Raw genomic sequence first — 14,842 nt, 5'->3', positions numbered from 1 at the left:
GGCTGACTCTCTTGTTAGGAACTAATGCAGCTGGCGACTTTAGGTTAAAGCCAACGCTCATTGGCCAGTCTGAAAATCCTACGGCACTTAAGTATTATGCTAAATCTATTCTACCTGTGCTCTATAAATGGAACAACAAGGCATGGATGACAGCACATCTGCTTACAGAATGGTTTACTGAATAATTTAAACCCACTGTACCTCAGGAAAAAAAAATTCCTTGCAAAATATTACTGCTTCTCAACAATGCACCTAGTCATCCAAGAGCTCTGAGGGAGATGCACAAGGAGATTGTTTTCATGCCTGCTAACACAAGGTACCTTCCATAGCTCATGGATCAAGGAGTAACTATGACTTTTTTTTTTTCTCAGATGGAGTCTCACTCTGTTGCCCAGGCTGGAGGGCAGTGGCACAATCTCAGCTCACTGCAACCTCGGCCTACCCACGTTCAAGCAATTCTCCCTGCCTCAGTCTCTCCAGTAGCTGGGAATTACAGGTGCCTGGCATGACACCAGGCTAATTTTGTATTTTTAGTAGAGATGGGGTTTCACCATCTTGGCCAAGCTGGTCTCGAACTCCTGACTTCAGGTGATCTACCTGCCTCGGCCTTCCAAAGTGCTGGGATTAGAGGCATGAGCCCCCATGCCCAGCCAATTTTGACTTTTAAGTATTATTATTTTAGAAATACATTTCATAAGGCAATAGCTGCCACAGATAAGAGATTCCTCTGGTGGATCTGGGCAAAGTAAATTTAAAACCTTCTGGAAAGGACTCACCATCTTAGATATCATTAAGACCATTCGTGCCTCTCGGAGCAGGGCAGGAGTCGAGTCACCAAGCCCTAGGGAGTGGGCCTCTGCGACTACAGGTTCCCTGCTCAGGTGAGTGCTGGAGAAAGGGCCCAGTGGGGCCATGGGTGATACGGAAGAGTGCTGGGGTACACGGTGGTGAGCCCAGGCTAAAGCCGCATGTTGGCCACCTTGCCCTGTCCCAGGGTGCACTGCCTTCTGTCGCCCCCAGAGGTGGCTGGGAGTTTTTGCTGTGGTGGTGGGGGAGCAGCAGGTGAGGGTGTTACCAGTGCCTGTGCATAGGAGGTGGCTATTTTGTTAGGAAAAGCTACCATAAGAGACATTATCAAACCATGTCTTTTTTTTTTTTTCTGTTTTCATAGTGTTCACTGCAAATCTGAGTGTTTTACTTAAAGCATGGAATACAGAAAACAAAAAACTTTAGCTAGTGCCTTAATCTCATCTGAAATTGTACAGGTATGTGTTTTATAAGCAGTATATGGCAGAATTTTAAGGCAATCTGAAATTCTCTGTTTTTTTGGTAGCATTATTTTTGAAGACTACATATTCCTAAATGCTCAGGTGGTGAAACTGAAAGTCTTTTCATTGACAAGAAATTAATCAAGAGGAAGAACTTGCAGCTCGCATGCTTCTGGGCTGCTATGGATGGCCCCGACTCTCTGGACAACCCCAGCTTCCTGGACAGCCCTTCCAAGTAGGATGTCACTGGATCCCTTACACGGAGTCTCGCTGCTATTGCTCCTGAGTTTCCTTGTGATGTGGTACCTCAGCCTTCCCCACTACAATGTGACAGAACGTGTAAACTGGATGTGGTTCTGGAGTATGAGACAATTTAGAGACAAGGCCTTCACTTCACACTTGGAGAGCATTCAAACTGCTTTCATCAAAACCCATTTCCAGGCCCAGTGGGATGGCTCATGCCTGTAATCCCAACACTGTGGGAGGCTAAGGCAGGAGGACCACTAGAGCTCAGGAGTTCAAGACCAGTCTGGGCAACACAGGGAGACTGCATCTCTACCAAAAAATATTAAAATTTTTTTAACTAGCCAGGGATGATGGCATGCACCAGTAGTCCCAGCTACTGGGGAGGCTGAGGTATGAGGATCACTTGAGTCCAGAAGGTCAAGGCTGCAGTGAGCCATGATCATGCCACTGCACTCCAGTCCAGGTGACAGAGTGAAGTCCTGTCTCAAAAACAACCAACTAACCAACCAGCCATTTCTCGTCATCCCCGTAACCTCCCACCCCTCAAATGTGAAAGCCAGACAGGCCACTGGAGCTACTTGGGATGAAAAAAAAGTGTTGGTGGAGATATGAGATTCTTTCATTATGTCTAAAAGGGAAGACAAAATGTTAGCACTGTGCTTAGAGGGTGAATACCTTCTTTATGGTGACATAATCCAATGAGATGTTTTGGATACACATAATAACCTGACCTTGAAAATTATTATGGCATTCAGGTGGGTAACTCAGCTTTGCCCCAATGCCAAGTACATCATGAATACAGACACTGATGTTTCCATCAATACTGGAAATTTAGTAAAGTGTCTTTTAAACTGAAACCAGAGAAGTTTTTCACAGGTTATCCTCTAAGTGATAATTATTCCTACAGAGGATTTCACCAAAAACCTCATATTTTATACCAGAAGGAACCAGGTGTTCCCTCCATACTGCAGAGTGTTGGGTTATATAATGTCCAGAGGGTTGGTATAAGGATCTATAAATGACGAGTCATGTAAAACCCATTAAGTTTGAAGATGTTTATGTTGGGATCTGTTTGAATTTCTTAAAAGTGTATACTCATACTCCAGAAGACACAAACCTTTTCTTTTCTTTTTTGGAAGACAAGTTCTCACTCTAGTGCCCAGACTGGAGTACAGTGGTGCGACTTTGGCTCACTGAAACATCTGCCTCCTGGGTTCAAGTGATCCTGCCACCTCAGCCTCCCAAGTAGCTGGGACTACAGGCGCACACCACCACACCCAGCTAATTTTTATATTTTTTGTAGAGACAAGGGTCCTGAGCTATGTTGCTCAGACTGGTCTCGCACTCCTGAGCTCAAGTGATCCACTTGCCTCAGCCTCCCAAAGTGCTGGACTTATAGGAGTGAGCCACTGCGTCCCACCCTTTTCTTTTTATGTTGAATTGACTTGGATGTCTGTCAACTCAGATGTGTGATTGCAGCCCATGGCTTTTCTTTTAAGGAGATCATCACTTTTTGGTAGATTATGCTAAGGAATGCCACATGCCATTATTCACTTCTACCAAAAGCCTAGAGAAGAGAAGGACATGACACTTTGTGGAAAGTGTTAAAGTTGGTACTGTGGAAAATTCATGGGGAGGTCCATGCACTAGCTTACACTGAATTGAAACTCACAGACTAGAAACTGGAGGATTAATTTTGTGATTTATTTTGACAAAATTCGAGTCAGGCCCTTTAAAGATGATATTGAAAAGAATTAAATATAAAGGAATTGGAGGTTTTTGCTAATGAAACTAATAAGACCAAACAATTTGAACATGTCTATAGACTAAAATTGCTTAAAAGAATGACAGTGAATTATAAGCTCATTAGTCCATAAGAAGAAAGCAATGCAGAGTTTTATTAACAATCTAGTCACTTAAAGGTTTTGTGTATAACTTATGTGGATTATCAATTTAAAAATATACATAGTTCTGTGTAAAAAAAAAAAATCACTGAAGTTATACCAAACAAAATTCCATCTGTTTTTGGTCATTTAGAAGGTCTTTCATGATGTTGCAGTACTTCAGAGTTATCAATTATTATTCAGTATTACCTCAAATTTTCTGGGTCTGCAAATGTTATGACAGTTTCAATACTACATAAATAGAATAGCAAATCACTCTACATTTGATACTTTTCCAGCTATTTCACTCATCAGGTTCTTATTGATAGCCCCATTAATATAAAGTCATAGGTTACTGTGTATCAGTAATCTCTTGGACTTTGTTAAACATTTTACTGTGGTAATATAGAGAAGAATTAAAGCAAGAAAAGCCTCAATTATTGTCTTGCTTTTAAAAAATATAGTCCACAATGTGTGCGTGGGTTTTTTTGGCAGCTGTTTTGAAACAGGGTCTCACTGTCACCGAGGCTGAAGTGCAGTGGTATCATCACGGCTCACTGCAGCCTTGACATTCCAGGCGCAATTGGTCCTCCCACCGCAGCCTCCTGAATAGCTGGAACTGTAAGTATGTGCCAGCACATCCAGCTAATTTTTTAAAAATTTTTTATCAAGACAGAGTCTCACTATGTGGTCCACGCTGGTCTTTAACTCCTGGGCTCAAGGGATTCTCCCTCCTTGGCTTCCCAAATGCTAGGATTACAGGCATGAGCCATTTTGTCTAGCCTCCCCAGTGTTTTTAGATGTCACTGTCCCATTTTTCCACCTGGAAATTAGGAATTATATAGAATGCAAGGCAGTGTGTTTCCTTTTAGAAAGGACTTTGAAAACAAAAACGAAAGGAGAGAACCCAATGGCCAGAATATTATGAATATTCCAGAATGGAGTTGAAAAGAGAAGACTGAAGATCCAAGTTGCATTCTTAATCTGTCCCAAGTTTTTCTGCATATAACAATCAGTTTATGAATAAAGAGGAAAAAAGGAAAAAAAAATTGTGATTCATGGAAGTCAAAATACCAACATTAACCGGATTTGGAAGAAGTTGATCCCAACTCTCATGGATGACTTTGAGGGGTTCAAGTCTTCAATAGAGGAAGCAACAACTACAGATGTGGTGAAAATAACAAGAGAACTAGAATTAGAAATGGAGCCTGCAGATGTGACTGAATTGTCGCAATCTCATGATCAAATTTAAACAGATAGAAGTGGCTTCTTATGGATGGTCAAAAAAAGTGGTTTCTTGAGATGAAATCTACTCCCAGTGAAGATGCTGTGAACATTGTAGAAATGACAACAAAGGATTTAGAATTACATCAACTTAGCTGATAAAGCAGCAGCAGGGTTTGGAAGGGATGATTCCAGTTTTAAAGAAGCTCTACTGTGGGCAAAATGCTATCAAACAGCATCACATACTCCAGACAACTCTTCCCCTTCTTCATGAGAGGAAGAGTTAATGGCTGTGGAAAACTCCATTGTCTTATTTTAAGAAATTGCCACAGTCACTCCAACTTTCAGCAACTACTACCCTGGTCAGTCAGCAATTATCAACATTGAGACAAGACCTTCCACCAGCAAAAAGATTATGACTCACTGATTGTTATGACTCAGATGATTGTTAGCCTATTTAGCAACAAAGTAGTTTTAAATTCAGGTATGTAATTTTTTAGACTCAACACTTAGTAGCCTTAACATACTTAGTAGACAATAGTATAGTGTAAATATAACTTTTTTTTTTTTTTTGAGATTAGAGTCTAGCTCTGTCACCCAGGTTGGAATGCAGTGGCACGGCCTCAGCTCACTGCAACCTCCATCTCCTGGATTCTCCTGCCTCAGCCTCCCAAATAGCTGAGATTATAGGTGCCCGTCACCATGCCTGGCTAATTTTTGTATTTTTAGTAGAGACAGGGTTTCACCATGTTGGTCAGGCTGATCTCAAACTCCTGACCTTGATCTGCTCGCCTAGGCCTCCCAAAGTGCTGGCATTACAGGTGTGAGTCACCGCGCCTAGCCCAACATAACTTTTATATGCACTGGGAAACCAGAAAATTGTGTGACTCAATTTACTGCGATATTTGCTTTATTGCAGTGGTCTGGAACAGAACCCGCAATAGCTAAGGTATGCCCGAGTATACCACTGGGTGTTTTTAATATTTCTTCATATTATACACAGTTCTGGACTCTCTGACATTTTAAAAACTACTCGTGTGACTCATACAACTGCAGCCTTAGCATAGATAGCATAGGCTGTGTAACTGAGCTCAGTGGAGAGTTGTCTGATGAGTCTGTAGCCAGAAGCTTGTTTATAGGTGATTCAGCACAGAGACAATTTACTAAGGCTCCAACTGACAGCATCTTAGAAGCAAAGAAAAAGGATCAAAGAGCCAAAGATAGAACAGAGCCATAGGCCAAAGCCCCAAGGGGCACTTATGACCAGAATAAACTGGTTAGACCTATCTTGGGCCCTGGGTGACTAAATAGGAGCCCAAACGTTACAAGCTACAGGCAATCACTATTTGCAAGAGTTAAGACTAAATTTCAATTAACCTGTGCAAAGACAAAACTCAAAGACCATAGGCAGTGAGTTGAAAAAAAAAAAAAAAGTGGCTTCTCTGCCTAAGTGGGCTGAATGGCTCACTTTCTCTTGGCTTTATTTTAGCTCCAAGGGGTAGAGTCTGCATTCACTTTGTACAACCGACCTTGTTGCTTCAAAAGACAGGATAGATACTAACGTTAGTAAATTAAACTTTGATAAGGAAAAGGATTTATATACAAAGTATCACCCCACAAAATACTTACAATTACAAAGTGAAAAATAGTAACTTGACAGTAGAGAAGCCTGGCAGATACCAGTTAACTAGGTGATTTAGGTTGGTTATCAGTGATGGGACAAGCAGGCGTCAGGTACCTGTTGCTATGATGCACCAAGAAAGATACATCATTGTCATATCCCGGCCAAAAACACATACCTTATATCTAAGCACAGGGAACAACAAACTCACTCAAAGGAAGGAACATCCTACAGTTCTGTTAACTGGCCTGTACTCTAAAAATATCAAGGTCATGAAAGACAACGTAAGGTTAAGGAGCTGTTCCAGATTAAAAGAGATTTAAAAGACATAACAACTAAATACAATGTTTGATCCTAGATTAAATGTGGACTGGGGGAAAACGTTTTTCTTTTGCTATAACGGGCATGACTGGGACAATCAGTAAAATTTGAATAAACAGATCAGATAACAGTCTATATCAAAGTTAATATCCTGATTGTGATATCTATGCTTTGTTTTTTTGTTTTTTTAATGAAATATACACTAAAATATTTATATTATATACTATATGTAATTGTAAAGGGCTATTATATATTATGTGGCTGACTTTCAAATAACTCAGAAATATAAGCTAATAAAGATAAAATGATAAAACAAATGTAGCAAAATATTAACCATTGGTGAATCTGGGTGAGGAGTATATGGGAATCTTTTGTATCACTTTTCTACTGTTTATGTAACTGAAATTATTTCAAAATGAAATTTTTAATTAAGGGAAAAAAAGGACAAGATGAGTGAAAAGTCCAGCCCCCTGAGGTACTCCTGACCACAGAGACTCAGGGTTCCAAGGCTGGCCTTCCTTCTTTGACGCGGGCTGCAGTGACAAATGGGATGAGCAAAGACTTCAGACCTATGCAGATCTGGGTTCCAATCATTGTGCCTCACACAAAATAAGCTCACCAAAACATGATGATATTTATTATTTCAAATTTTTAAACAGCAACAGAAAAACATGAAAGGCTTCCTCATTTATTTTACAGAGCAAGTTAAGTACAGCCCTAATACCAAAACTCTGGCATTCAGTACAGGAGAAAACAAAACTATGTATTATCCCATTTACAAATTACTAGTAAATTGAACCAGGCAGCATATTATTAAGACACCATGGCAAAATCAGGTTGGTTCAAACAAGTAAGAGTGAATGGATGGAGGGATGGACACATATCAAGAAATTCATTAAAATAATTTATCACCTATGGAAGTCAAAACAGACTTAGAAATTCAATAAAGAGGTATTTTCAATATTTAAACATTCTTTTCCTGATTTTTAAATGTTATTTTTCCAGGGGACTATTTGTAACTCTTCTGATTATAGAAGTAACCACGATTATTGTAAAAATTTCCAAGTAAGGCAGAAGTGGGTAGAATAGAGTTTCCTCACAGTCCATGTCAGTGTGGGGTCTTTCCAGCTTGTGAAAGCATCTTTATAGGTAGGTAGATCATGGGCCACGAAGCAAGAAACAGAGGAGAGAGAGAGAGAACTCTATTCTGACAACAAAAGGTAGGCCCTGCCTCCATCAATTCCTCTGTTAGCTTGAGGACTCTCATAGAGCGTACTACTGATAAAATGGAGTCCACGCTATCGCCTCCCTTTCCACGATCTTCCCCCTCCTGCCTAACCAGCCATCACTCCAGAAGGTTGAAAATCCACATGTGAGTCACTTCAGAGCAGCTCTCCTCACATGTAGGTTCTCACCACTCAGACACTATCCATCCTCAGCTATAAAGGGCTCTGTTTAGAAAGATAAGAGGGTTAAAAAAAATAATAAGATTTTAAGAGAGAACATTTAGGTATACAATTTAAAAGATGGGGAAATTAGAGAATTAAGGAGATACTGTGCAGAATTAAAATCATCATCATCATCTGCTTTGGAGACTCTACATAATGTAAGACGCATATTATTTAGAGAACATTTGTGTTTAAATTCTCTGGTGTTTCAGGAGTTGGCGGCAGGTTTTCAGAAGTCAGACATCATTTGAGTCATAGACAGAATTGGAAGCCTGATGCACTGATGCTGTTTTCTATCTGTGGCTGGAAAATAAGGCATTTTTGAATAAAAGAGATACAGAATCCAAGAGGAAGCATACCCACCTCCAGTTCCAAATAACTTTCCCTGCAAAAGGCAAAGATCCTTCTGAAACCAGGTTAGTTAGAGAATCTGATCTCATCCCTTCAGAACAATCAGAGCTTAAGGGTGCAGTAATCTGACTCTCCGGTATTATTTTGACCAACTTCATAATAACAAAAGCTACCTTTGATGCACCTCAATGCCCAGCCACCTCACCAGAGAATCAAATATTAAAAATTAATTAGGTTGCCCAGACACCATTCAATGTCAGGCAGCTTTACATAGTAGATGGAACTCTGTGGTGAGGTAGAGTGAACGCTTATCTTTCATGTTGTCATGATCTTCTACAATTTAGCTCACGGCTTATTTCTTTTCCTGGTCATGTCTAATTCTGGGTGGGCAGCTCTGCAGAGGCTGAGCAGTGGAGCTTCCATGTGGCCTCGTTGCTTTCATGCTGCTTCTCTTCTCCAACTGTTCCTCTCCTCCTCTAGGGCTCAATGCCTCCAAATGCACACTGCTAACTCACCTCTTATCTTCTTGCCCCACCATAGTATCAGCGGAAAAAATCCCCAAGCTAGCAAGGTTCAAAGCCATTACCTCTATTCTGAAGTAGACACTGAAGGAACATGCGAGCTGACACTGGGGTGGGATTTCAACAGATGGAGAAGGAAGAGAGGGACACTCCAAGCTGAGGCAGAGACTTTAAAAACATGTTGAAGATGACTGGAGAAGTGGCAAGCGGTCCAGTGGGGCTGCACCTTAGGGTCCAATACATCTCTAGCTCTGGCGCTGCTTCTCCCAGGTGCCACCACACCCCCAACTGCACTCCTGCCTCTCTGCATAGAGTCCCGCAGGCACCTCACACTAAACATACCCTAGCCAAAACCTTTCTCCTTCTAGACTCTAAATTTTGGCTAATAGAGTCACCATGCTTTCAGTCAGTCAAGCTGAAAACTTCAGTCACCTGACACTCTTCCTTCAGCATTTGCATCAATGCTTCTCCAAAATGCTCTTGAATCCATTCCCTACTCTCAATTCCTCCTACCACTAATTTCAGCCTTATGTCTCACCTGGGCTTTTACAGAGCCCCAGCATGCGCCAAACAAACTCCCACTCTTCCCTAGGAGTCAGCCCAGTCCTTGTGTCACTATGAAGCCTTCCCCACCCCAGCAGTTTGTCCCCCTTTTCCTTCCTCTCACATTGCTGTGTACCTACCTTTACTATTAAAAGCCAGCACACAGAATGATCACTACGCAAATTGTTGAAGTACAGTATGTTGAAACAGATGCCATCCCACCTCCATTCAACAACAAATTTCTCAAGGGTAAGCACCGTGTTTTGTAACTTCTGAAAAAGATGCTTCTTAAGCATCTTACATGGTATTTGAACATAGCATTTCACAATGATATAGTGTTAAATTAGTGAAAACTCTAACCATTCTCTTTGCTCTGCCTTTTCCTTCTTATGCATTTGTTTCTAACTTTTTATTTTGAATGAAGTATAGATTCACAGGAAGTTGTGAAAACAGTGCAGAGAAGACCCATGTACCCTTCATCCAGTTTCCCCCAATGGTGACATCTGACATAACTAGGGTACGATGTCAAAACCAGGAAACTGATATTGACATAATCCATAGACCTTATTTACTTATTTACCTCCAGGCTGAGGCAGAGACTTTAAAAACATGCTGAGGATGTTTTATACCAGTTTTATGTGCACTCATATGCATATGTATGTGTAGTTGTATGTAAATTTATAACGTGTAACCACACGTTATAAATTTTGTGTAACCACAAAAGCTTTGTGTAACCACAACCACAGTCAAGCTACAGAACTTTCCATCATCACAAAGGACCCTTATGCTGCTTCTTTACAGTCATTCTCTTCCCCTACCTTCCCCCCCTCCCACTCTGCCCCTAATTCCTGCCAACCACTAATATGTTTTCCATCTTTTCGGCAGACACTTTTATCAGTGTCCCACTGCCTACAGAAGAAAGTTCACAGACCTCATCTGTGGCATTCAAGGCCTTCAGGATGTGATCAAGAGCTACTGTTCAGATCATTCCTCCCCTCCACCCCTATGAACTCATTATTCCAGCCACACAGGACAACTCGCTGTCCTAGGAACACGCTTTGCACTTTCCTGCCTTTATTATCTTTCCTCACGTTCCTATGCCTAATCTCTCTCCTTGCTTTTCACTCAGAAGAACCATCTTTAAGGCTAAGCATAAACGTCACATTTACAAACAGCTGCTTCCTGATCTCTACCATCCCTCAAGCAACTGTTTTTTCCTATCTCTGTAATCCCTCTCTTATAGCACTTGAGTCACAAGATTATTGTCTGTCCATGTCTTCCCCACTTGAGCATGATCCAATTGAACATAGGGATGTATATCATTCACTTTTGTCTTCACAAGATCTCAGCAGTTTGATTCCAGACTTTCACAAATCCTTCTCTTGTACTATCTGTCACACACTGCACTTAGTGCTGGACATGCAAAGATAAATACGTCCTGATGAGACTTATAGACTAGTACCTCAATGTCTGGCTCACTGAGGATACACACAGCAACTTCTTGAATGAATGAATGAATGAATGAATGATAAAAATCTGCAGGTCACTTAAAAACATTTTAAGACTCAGTGATCTGGAACAGACATACGTCATCCTGCTGCCGTGGAAGGACACTAGAAGGCACCAATCATTGATCATTCAATATTGCTTACAAAGTGACTACTGCATGTCAAGCACCTCTCTAGCCGCTGGGATACAGCACTAAACAAAACTGACACAAATCTCTGCCCTCAAGGAGCTTGCACTCAAGCAGGAAGACAGGCCATAAAATAAATACATTAATTTAAAAGTAGGTTAGAGGCTGGGTGTGGTGGCTCACAGCTATAATCCCAACACTCTGGGAGACCTAAGTGGGAGGAATGCTTGAACTCACAAGTTCAAGATCAATCAGCCTGGCCAATCAGGCGAAATCCTATCTCTACAAAAATTACAAAAAAATACCCAGGCATGGTGGTGTGCGCCTGTAGTCCCAGCTACTTGGGAAGCTGAGGTGGGAGGATGGCTTGAGCCCAAGAGGCAAAGGTTGCAGTGAGCTGAGATCGCACCACTGCACTCCAGCCTTGTCTCAAAAAAAACAGTGATAAGTGCTGTGGAGAAAAATGAAGCAAGAAGGTTTGACAAGGAGTCTTAAGTGGGAAAAGAGGGTGAAGAATTTTAAATCAAGGGTCAGAAAAGGGTTCCCTGAGAAGGTGGCATATAAACAAAATCGTGAAGGAGATGAGAAGGCATAGCATGGGGCTATTTGGAGGAAGAGTGCTCCAGGGAGAGGGAGGGACAGGCAGGAGCACACCTGGCATACTCATGGACTAAAAACAAGGGTACAGCAGGTGACTACTAGAAAATGAGCTCAGTAAGGTAGAGATAGGAGGAGGAGTCATTGTATGGCCTTGCAAGAAACAGGAAAGACTGTGCCTTGATTTCTGATGATGCTTTAACGCTTTATCTCTTCTACCTTTCGTTACCATAAGTATTTGGTTACTCTCTCTGACTCCCACAAGCCCCCAAAATGGTACTCTGGAATAAAATAACTTATCAAATACAGATAACAACTACTGCTAGCTACCAGGATGCAAAATCTATTAAACACAGCCATCAAGAGGTGGGAATATATCATCAAAGCCTTCTAGATTACAAGTATAATAAGCCAACCTATTTTTAACTCAGTAATTTTTTAAAATTGATTTTTCCTTGAATCATGAAAATACAGGAAAAGCTCTCTCTTCTCTGGCCCAATCAATCAGGCCAGTGGTTGGATCATCCAGGATGTGGGCAGACTAGAGATCAGCCATGACCACTCAGCTTGCTGTGAGCAGTCACATGTGCTACAGCAGGGAGGGGGAGGAGCCTGGTAATCTCATCAGGTGGAGTTGGTCCAAAGAACTGTCATAAAGGACATTTTGGTACAATGGCAACAGGGGAACAGATGTCTCCTGCCCCCAGGTCCTTTTAAAATAAACTCTAGAAAAACAAAAATAGAGAAAAACCTGCATTTGAGTTGGAAACCAGGAAGGATGCCATCCCACCTGCCTAGAATTTTGAGGAATATCTGCTAGATATAGTCAAGATGGAGCAGGACCAAAGAAGGCCCAGCTAGCTATCTAAGAAGCAATGTATCCTGGCAATAAATGCAGGCAGCACCTGCAGGACACATAAGAAGACTAGGGCAGCAGGCACAGAGCTATAACACAAGGCAAAGCCCACACCAACAGCCTTCCTCAGATCCTTGAGCAGACATTCACCCACCCAGCTCCTTGCCCAGGCCAAAAGCTTGGCAGAGGGAGTAGCACTGAAGGGCTGGGTCTGGCACTGGCAGTCAGTGTAAATTCAGCCAACCTAAAATTTCCCCTTGTTCCTTCATTTGAATATGAAGAAGACAGAGACTCGCAATTATCTCTCTAAGAATTCATCTCCCATGAGATTATGGTGATGGCTGTAAAACTATGTTCAGAATAAGATTTAAGGAGTCAGTATAACTATGATACTTAAGTAAGTCGTTTTTAAAAAGGGATTTCTGAAATAGAAAAGACTGAATGGAAATTAAAACATTGAATGCTGATTTAAATAGTAATGGAAGGAAGGAACAGTAAATTGAAGACTATACAATCAAAATGGAAAAGCAAAACAAATTCCTCAAGAACTCAGAAGATAAGAATGAGGTAGAGATTAATTTTAACAGTACAGGACAGAGAAAAAGCGTGGCAAATTAAAAGCTTGAGCTTAGCAAATAACCCTCTTAGAAATAATAAATTCAGCAAAGTTGCAGGATACAAAATCAACACACAAAAATCAGTTACATTTTTATACACTGACAATGAACAAGATGAAAGGGAAATTAATCCATTTCATTTACAACAGCATCAAAAACAATAAAATAATCAAGAATAAACTTATTTAAGGAGATGAAAGACATGTGCACTGAAAATGACAAAACAATGCTGATAGAAATTAGAGAAGACACACATAAAAGGAAACATCCTGTGTGTATGTGGAATGGAAGACTTATTGTTAGGATAGCAATACTTCCCAAAGCAATCTACAAATTCAATGTCATCCCAATAAAACAGGCCAGGCACAGTGGCTCATGTCTATAACCCCAGCACTTTGGAAGGCCAAGGCAGATGGATCACTTGAGGTTAGAGTTCAAGACCAGCCTGGCCAACATAGTGAAACCCCATAGCTGGGCATGGTGGCGGGTGCCTGTTGTCCTAGCTACTCAGGAGGCTGAGGTGGGAGAATCACCTGAACCTGGGAGGTGGAGGTTGCAGTTAGCCAAGATCATGCCACAACACCCCATTCTGGGTGACAGAGTGAGACTCAATCTCAAAACAAAATAAAATCCCAGTAAAATAAAAAATCCAACCTAAAATCCATATGAAATCTCAAGGGACTCTGAATAACCAAAACAATTAGGAAAAGAACAAAATCAGAAGGTGATTTTGATTTCAAAATCTGATTTCAAAACTTACCACAAAACTACAGTAATCAAAACAGTGTGGTACTGGCATAAAGACAGACATAGAATAAAATAGAGAACTCAGAAATACACCCTCACATATATTGTCGAATGGTTTTTCAGCAAAGGTGCCAAGACCATTCGGGGGGAAACAATAATCTCTTCAATAAATGGAGCTGGGAAAACTGGATACCACATGCGAAAAAAGGAGGACCCCTTCTTACCTTATGACTATACAAAAATTCACTCAAAATGTATCAAATATGTAAACATAAAAGCTAAAACTACAAAACCCTCAGAAGAAAACATATGGGAAAATCTTCATGACACTGAATTTGGCAATGACTTCTTGGATAGGATACCAAAGCACAGGCAACAAATGCAAAAATATGCAAATGAAACTATAGCAAAAATTAAATACTTTTGAGTATCAAAGGACAACTAGCAAAAGAGTACAAAGGCAATCCATGAAATGGAAGAAAATACTGTATTTATAAATCATACATCTGATAAGGAGTTAACATCCAGAAAATGCTAAAAATTCCTAAAATTCAATAACAGCCCTATTAGAAAAATGAACAATGGACTATTAATAGACATTTCTCCATATAAGATATACAAATGAGATATACAAATTGCTAATAAGCATAGGAGAAGATGCTCAACATTATTAGTCATTAGGGAAATGTAAATCAAACAACAATGAGACTATCACTTCAAACCCACTAGGATGGCTATTATTAAAAAAAAAAAAACCAGCAGAAAATAACAAGTTTTGGTGAGGATGTGGAATAATTGGAACCCTTATGCATTGCTGATGGGAATGTAATATGGTGCAGCTGCTGTGGAAAATGGTATGCCAATTCCTAAAAAAACTGAGCACTGAATTACCTTATGATCCAGCAGTTCCATTTCTGGGTATTTACTTGTTGTGGTTAATATTAGGTATCAACTTGACTGAAT

At 40.6% G+C, this 14,842-nt stretch overlaps 1 protein-coding gene, 1 long non-coding RNA gene and 1 pseudogene across 11 annotated transcripts in view; 1 reads left to right on the top strand and 2 right to left on the bottom strand.

Moving 5' to 3' along the window:
- The window catches only part of LOC116560485 (AP2-associated protein kinase 1), a 171,103-nt gene that overhangs the window by 123,851 nt on the left and 32,410 nt on the right, over positions 1 to 14,842 (bottom strand). The window lies entirely within an intron of this gene.
- On the bottom strand, positions 1,111 to 1,822 carry LOC116560488. The gene is made up of 2 exons (XR_004272988.1): positions 1,530 to 1,822; positions 1,111 to 1,440 (listed from the first exon to the last, which is right to left on the bottom strand). It is a non-coding gene; the product is annotated as an uncharacterized LOC116560488 (long non-coding RNA).
- LOC116560487 lies at positions 2,145 to 2,736 on the top strand (annotated as a pseudogene).

This window comes from Sapajus apella, unplaced genomic scaffold, assembly GCF_009761245.1.
Source record: "Sapajus apella isolate SASKATOON/1434 unplaced genomic scaffold, GSC_monkey_1.0 scaffold26, whole genome shotgun sequence".
Taxonomy (NCBI): domain Eukaryota; kingdom Metazoa; phylum Chordata; class Mammalia; order Primates; family Cebidae; genus Sapajus; species Sapajus apella.
The sequence above is the reverse complement of the archived record's forward strand: the minus strand, read 5'-3'. Positions and strand labels throughout refer to the sequence as shown.